The sequence below is a fragment of the Macaca thibetana genome, chromosome 9, assembly GCF_024542745.1.
Source record: "Macaca thibetana thibetana isolate TM-01 chromosome 9, ASM2454274v1, whole genome shotgun sequence".
Classification (NCBI taxonomy): domain Eukaryota; kingdom Metazoa; phylum Chordata; class Mammalia; order Primates; family Cercopithecidae; genus Macaca; species Macaca thibetana.
The window spans coordinates 117,214,970-117,222,179 of NC_065586.1; the positions used below are offsets into that span (position 1 = coordinate 117,214,970).

A 7,210-nucleotide genomic window follows, 5' to 3' on the forward strand; every position below is an offset into this window, starting at 1 on the left:
CATTGTTAAAAATATGGCAGACACTCAAGAAATGTTCCAATGACTAATTCAATCGCTCAAAAAATGATAGTTCCACTCATGTAAGTGATCAGACTGGATATAGATGGAGGCTATCCCACAGAGCCCTGTGCTTTCTTCCTAGGCTCTTCCAAGATACATGGGTGCCATGGTGTCTTTGTCTGGAGCTGGGTTCCTTAAGCAACTTTAGGGCCTCTTTAGTACTCTGGAAGTGTGTTCTGCATCAAGGGTTATTGGCTCTCTGGCTGCATTCTGCCTGCACAATCCATGCTGGAAATGCCCTACAGCTGGAGACTGAAATTCAGAGTCTGCAAGTAGGAGAGGTTAAAATAAATAGTGACTCCAACAAGACCCTTCGTGATGAGAAGTCTGCACGGCATCCAGCACCCTGGAATGCTCAGCCACTTCAAAAGGAGAGTAATTGCCAGATATCTGCAAAGGGGGCAAAGGCCTTCAGGCCACTTGCTTTGCAAGTGCTACGGGAGAAGCAGTGGCCCAGACTGCCCGGGACCATGAAGCCCAAAAAGCAGATGTTTTACCACAGTCACCGCAGAGCCTCGATCGCCTGACATCCAGAGCCAGGCGAGGGGTCTCCCTCCCAGATGGTCACTAAGGTATCGCCAAACCAATTAGTGTTGATCGTGACTCCTGGAAGGAGAACGTCCTGTTTATTTTTTAATGCTGCTTGCTCGTTGCTGGTGTCACGGTAGGAGATCCATTATAATGACCAGGCTCTTTTCCGTTTCACCCCCTTGACCCCGGCCACAACTCCCTATTTTGTTTGGAATTTTGAAGTCTGGATTTCTCTAGCTATCATCAGAGTTACGTCACTGGACACAAGTGTGAGCTTCAGATGCCTCATAAATGTCTACTCAGTCAACTTCTGGCTTCATTTCACAGATCTGTTTCCCATCCGCTCTCATTAGAAACTGAATATGACTTTGTATTGGGAAGTTGAATTGACCAGTAAATCTGATTCTGATATAGTGAAGTCTAAAGTGGCATCCCGCTCCATGACCTTCTATGACCTTGGAAAGGTAGTGCATCCTCCTTCACTGCCAATCCATGGGTCTTGCTCTTTCATGCACACGGACACATGTACACACACACACACACACACACACACACCACCTAATTTTCATTCTCTTAGACCAGACTTTCTCAACCTCAGCATTATCAGCATCTTAGACTGGATAATTCTTTGTGGTGGGGGCTGTTCTGTGCATCGCAGGATGTTTAGCAGCATCCCTGACCTCGACCCACTAGATGCCTGTGGCACAACCATCCCCTCCCCAAGTCATGACAACCAAAATATCTTCAGATGTTGCCAGATGCCCCCTAGAGAGTCAAGTCACCCCTGTTTGCAGACCACTGCTTCCTTAGACCTAAAAGGGTGATATGGAATATTACTTCTAATTTTGTTTAGAGCCAAGAGATAACAGAAGTTGAGTAAGAGAGTTCCCATTTTACAATTCATTTCCTGGATTAAACAAATCAGAGAGTTTAAGTAGCTGGAAAAAAAGCCCAAGAGTTCATTTGAACGAGAAGTGTTCCTGAGGAGGAGCCAGCAGTTGCTCCTTGAAATTGCAGGGGATTGAAGACATCAGCCAGGGGCCTCTGAGACCCGTTCACTCCACCTTCCTGTCTTAGGGGAGGAGGACTTGGTGATGACGGAAGATGGCAGGGGAGGCCCCGGCATTCCCCTACTGTCTTGTTTGCTCCATCAATATCAGCTCTATCCTAGCTAGCCTCCTCCACTATGCCAGAGTAGAAATATAAAGGTGAGAGTTTTAGCTAAACTGAGCATTGTTATGGGAAGTCAGAGGAATTACAAAATAGCTCCTGGCTGGGGGAAGGGCCCTGCTGTGTAATCTCCCCAGCCCTCCTGAGACCCCTGCAAATCTTGTTTTCAGACCCCTTGCATCCTGCCCTGAGATCTTGGGTCTGTTTTCTGTCTCTCTCCTGGGACTGTGGACTTCCCAAGGACAGGAGCTACACCGTATTCAAATGATTATTCCTTGAGCTTCGCACAGAGCCTGACCCGCATTCTTATTTTAACAACAGCTGATGTATATCGAACGCTTACCTGTACCAGGTAGTAAACACAAAACATTTCATGTACAGCATCTTGTTCAAACGTTCCCCAAACTCTTAAGAGGTAGGTACTACATCATCCCCATTTCACAGAAGTGGAGATTGAGCTCTGGGGGTTCAATGACTTTCCACTGCTTCCCAGCCTGTGACAGAGAGGGTACCAAGTCTGGGGCCAGGCTGCTCAGACAGAGCCTCTTAATCCCTGGATACTCCCAGGCTCTTGATACATATTTGATAAACAAAGGGATGAAAGAACAAAGTAATGTGTCCCCTGACAATCTTGACAATCAGAGTGTTCACTAGACTGTGTTGACTGCCGGGCGACCTTACTTTCTCGTTAGAGGGAAATTTTGGAAACTAGATTCTATCTCACCTCTCCTTGCTATACTGAACACATTCCCGGCATAACTGGAAAATTTTCCGTGGAGCCTGGTATCCTTTCCCCTTTAGGATGGAAGCAATGGGCACCCACTTAAAACTGCCCTCCTAGGGCATGGAGCCATGACCGCACCAGCCCGCTCCGAGGACGGGAGTGCTTTCTGTGGTGAGCTGGAGAAAACTGAAGCAGGAGCTGGGGAGTGAACAACTCTGGCCAGTGTCAGGCCCATTTATTTCAGCAAATATTATTCACAACCCCCCAGCCAGCTCCTGGGTGGATGCTGCTCAGATAGTCCTTGCCCTCCAGGTTCCCGGAGCCAGGAGGGAGAGTTACAAACCCAAGCAAAGCTAATAGAAGCCGAGTGCGGATAAATGCTGTAATTAAGGCTCAAACAACTCAATGAAACAGGAAGGAAGTAGTTCATTCTGCCCAGACAGACCAGGGGTGACCTTTGAGTGGAAACTGGACAAGAATCCGGCCTGAAGAAGTGGTGGAAGACTGAGAGGCACAAGTGGAGGAGAGGCCGGGGGTAGAACCCCTGGAGAGTGAGACCTCAGTGGTGTGGGGAGGACATCAGAGAAAGCTGTTAGGTTGTGGGGGTGAGCAAGGCTGAAAGAGAGGCTGGGGCCCATGCAGGACACACATTTCTTTATCCAGTGGAGCATTCTGCCCACTTTTTTTGTTCAGAGAACAACAGAGTCTGAGCATATCGGGGTCTAATTTGCAGGCCACCAGAGGCAGATCCTGAAACGAGTGTTTGGGTCCAAGTTGTTTATTTTGGAGGGGATCTAGGGAGCAATGATGTGGTAGCGGGGCACGGAGACAGGGAAGGGAAAGATGCCAGCACCGGCATGTTACCGCCAGGGGCCGCAGGGCCTCAGTCCCTCTGGCAGGGACATGTGGGAGCCGTGGGAACTGACTTGCAAGGGCCAGTGGTGTGTATCCTTCCCCCACTCCAAGTTCAGGGACATCTGTTGGTAACCTAAATTCATCTACAGTGAGAGAGGCAGTATTTACACCACAGAAATTGGCAAATGCTACAAATGGGGGCTTTACCTGGGCCCATCCTCTCCCAAAAGTCCGTTTACCTGCACCTGCTACCTGCCGAGGGCCTCAGAGACGATGCGTCCTTACCGTCATCCTCCTGAGAGCACAGGGCACTAGGGAGCTGGTGCATTTCTCCCCCAACACCCATCAGTGACTGGTAAGAGCCTCTCCTTGTGGTGTCCCCTACTCAGGATTCCAGCCACCCTAAAAGAGGATGCGTATACTCCCAGCCGCAGAATGCCCTCAGGGGAAGGAAGCCTCCGTGGCTTGCCACAGAAACCCTTAGTTTGTAAGGGAATGGGGATTGCTGAGGGGCTATGGGTCTGAACTACCCATGAGTGATACTGAATAAGATGTCCACTGCCCTTGGAAAAATTGCCAGGTAAGTGGAGTGGGGTCCACACACTGTTTCCATCAGGGAGCCCTCTCATCTCTTCCCATCCACACACCTGCATGCATCCCAACAGCAGTCAGCCTGTCACCACAGATGCTGAAGACCGTCTGGGTGTTCATCACTCAGAAGCTCACACTTCCTAGGGATATTTTCACTTTAATAGGGATCCAGAAGGAAAATACATTCTTTAAGATCTCTTTCAGTGCTAAAATGTCATTTGTGGAGTGAGTATTTTAGGCCAAGAAGCCCCATCTCACACACCCACACCTTCCTGCCCAGTCACTGAAGTTCATTCTGCTCCCCCAAAAGGAAAATTCTAAATACATAAAGCTCAGGCCCTGGAAGAAGACAACTTGCCTTAAATAAGTCAGGACATATCTTCCCAATGGCAGATACGCCACTCGCTGGATCCTCCAGAGAAGCAGGTCTCGTTCATAGGGCTTGTCGCCTCTGTGCCCTAGTTTTGCCACTTGGGAAAGCTCCTAAGATGTGACTGTGACAATGGAAAGAGTTTGGATTTCGCTCTTATTTTCATCTTATGAACTCTGACATGCTCCATTTTCCCCCTGCTTGGGGACTTTGTGCAGGCGAAAAAGATTTTCTATCTCTGGAGCGTTGAGAGCTCTTTGGAAGCAGAGACCCGTGGTGTGATAAGGAAGGTCCTGCAGCAAATCTCCTACTCCTGAGCTTTGGAGGAGCCAGTGTGATGGAACCCCGAGGAGAGGGGACCATGCTGGGGGAACCACTGATACGTGCTCATTTGCAGGGACTGAAGCAGAAAAGATGAAATAAGCTTGAAGAAAGAAGGGATGAATGATAGAGGTGATAGCATTTTAGTCTGAGTTTGCCTGTTCCAAAGAAATGGACAACTGTGCTTATTGACTGCCTCCCCAGCCCCCGATTCCCTATAAAATCATCCCTTTGCAGCTTGTGTCCCAAATAACTTATAAACAATGTCTCCTTTACTCAGCTCTCCAAAAACAATCCCTTTGTTTAACCACAATTTGCAAAAACAATTTCTTCATTGTAAATAAATCCCTAGACTCTACAATATGCCCTGATCCAGGAAAACACAGGAACATATTTTATAAAGCTCTGTGTATTTCCAAACAAGGGACATTGTTTCACCATAGAAACCCTATTTTAAAAAATCCTACTGACAGTAAAGCATAAAGAGCGCTCTTCTGGTGTGAAGATAAAGGCAGCCCAGAAGTGAGATGCCCTGGGGAAGGTAAAGTGGAGAAGGAAACTCAGAACCATTTGCTCCATCTATTCAGTCCATCACCCAAGGGTCTGAGAACGTGACTTGCAGCGCTGGGGCCAAATAGCAAAAGGCCTGCTGGAGCCAGCCCGAGCTGGCTGGACAGAAGCCTAACCATCCTGGAGATCAGGGAGACATAACTCAGCTGTAATAGCCTCTCCGGCAGGCCAGGGCTGCCATGGCAGGTGGGCAGGCTTCCTGTGTCAGGGTCTGAAGAGTGCTGGTCCCTGGCACACCCACAACCCTGTAATGAAGGGCAAGGCTGCCTATATAATCAGAGAGGCGCACACATAGCAATGCCCCTCCTAGCTGGCCGTGAAGGATTCGGTGGATCACTGAGACCCTTATTCTACTTCCTCTCCTACCAAAGAGCTTGTTTACCAGCTCATCTCTGTTCACTGGAACTTCTGAGAGAAGATATTGTCTTCCTAAGAGTACATGGCACTGGGGGAGCCCGGGCATTCACTCCTCAGCCCCCATCAGTCGCTGGTGAGAGCTGCTTCTGCTTCTGGTGGTGTTACCTATCCAGCAACGCAGCCCGCCCTAGAATAGGGACAAGCACATTCTCAGCCACAGAATGCCATCAGCGGGGGAGCTTGCTTGCAGCTGTAGCAAACTATGAGCATAGAAAGCAATGAGGAGAGCAGGGGTGCTATAGCCAGGGCCCTGACGGTATCTGCTTTGGTCTGAACAGCCCACAGGCCATATCAAATAAAATGTCCCTTGCCTATGTGCCCAGGTCTTAGCATTACTTTTTCTAGAAGCTTTTCTGAGATGTGACACACACATCACTGCCTTCTAGAGAGCCTTCAGAATGTTACCCAGGCCTTTCTCAATTACTCGGTTACTGAGCCCACCCAAAGGCAGTAGGGCCGAGAGGTGGATCCAATGACCCCAGGCCCTGCCTAGTCCCTCAAATAATGTCTGCTGAAGACACACAGCCCCCAGAGGCTAATTGAAACTCCCATGGCCTCCCTGAATTGGGGAAGAGTAGGAAATTATATGCCATTTATTTATTTTTTAAGGCCTGTTTTATTTTAATGGCTGATCTATGTAATCACAGAGGCCAGTATGTACAGACAAAGGGGGAGCTTTTATTTCTTGGTCTCTTCCTCCTTAAACCAAAGTCTTGATGATCTACTCCTTCTTGGCCTGGAGGCGCTCTTCACGGTGCCTGCGTGCTTCCTCGATCTTAGACCTGCCGGCCTCAGCCTGGTCAGCCAGGAGCTTCTTGCAGGCTTTGTCTGCCTTCAGGTTGTGGATATGTTCCATGAGAATCCACTTGTTTTTTGAACACATTCCCCTTCACCTTCAGGTACAGGCTGTGATACATGTGGCGATCAACCTTCTTAGATTCATGGTATCTTCTGTGACACATGTGGTGATCAATCTTCTGAGATTCACGGTATCTTCTGAGCAGCTGGCACAGAATCCTCATTCTCCTCATCCACATGACCTTCTCTGGCATTCGGGCATTGGCTGTACCCTTTCACATACCTATGCCCATGTGCCTGCCCTTCTGGCAGGCCAAGGTGTTTATCCAGCATTGAGCCAGGAATGGACAGTCACAGGCTTGCGGATGATCGGCCCATCTTTGATCAGCTTCCGGATCCGCTGATGGGAGTTGGCATTGGCAATTTCACTGGTCTCCTTGGGGTCCAACCAGACCTTCTTTTTGCCACAGCGGAGGACACTAGAGGCAAGCCTCTTCTGAAGCCTGAGCATACTCAGCAGTGAAAAGAAAGAACCAAGACGAAAGCAAGGGACAAGATGCCTGGGCAGGGGGGACCCTTGGCCACTGCTTTTCTCATGGAAAGGGGTCACCAAAACTAGGACCCTTCCTCAGAGATGTGCCCAACACTTGAGATGGACAGCCCAGCAATGCCCCAGAATGTTCTGTTGCCCCCACACTCAGTGGGCCCAGACCACTGCCTTCATCTGTAGTTCCCAAACCAGCCTCTTCCCTGATACCACCTGCCATTTCACATGATCTACCCTTCCCATCCCCTCCAACCTG

General features: G+C 49.2%; 1 pseudogene; it reads right to left on the reverse strand.

Moving 5' to 3' along the window:
• Window positions 1–6,287: 6,287 nt before the first annotated feature.
• LOC126962688 (60S ribosomal protein L19-like) lies at window positions 6,288–6,918 on the reverse strand (annotated as a pseudogene).
• Window positions 6,919–7,210: the final 292 nt, after the last annotated feature.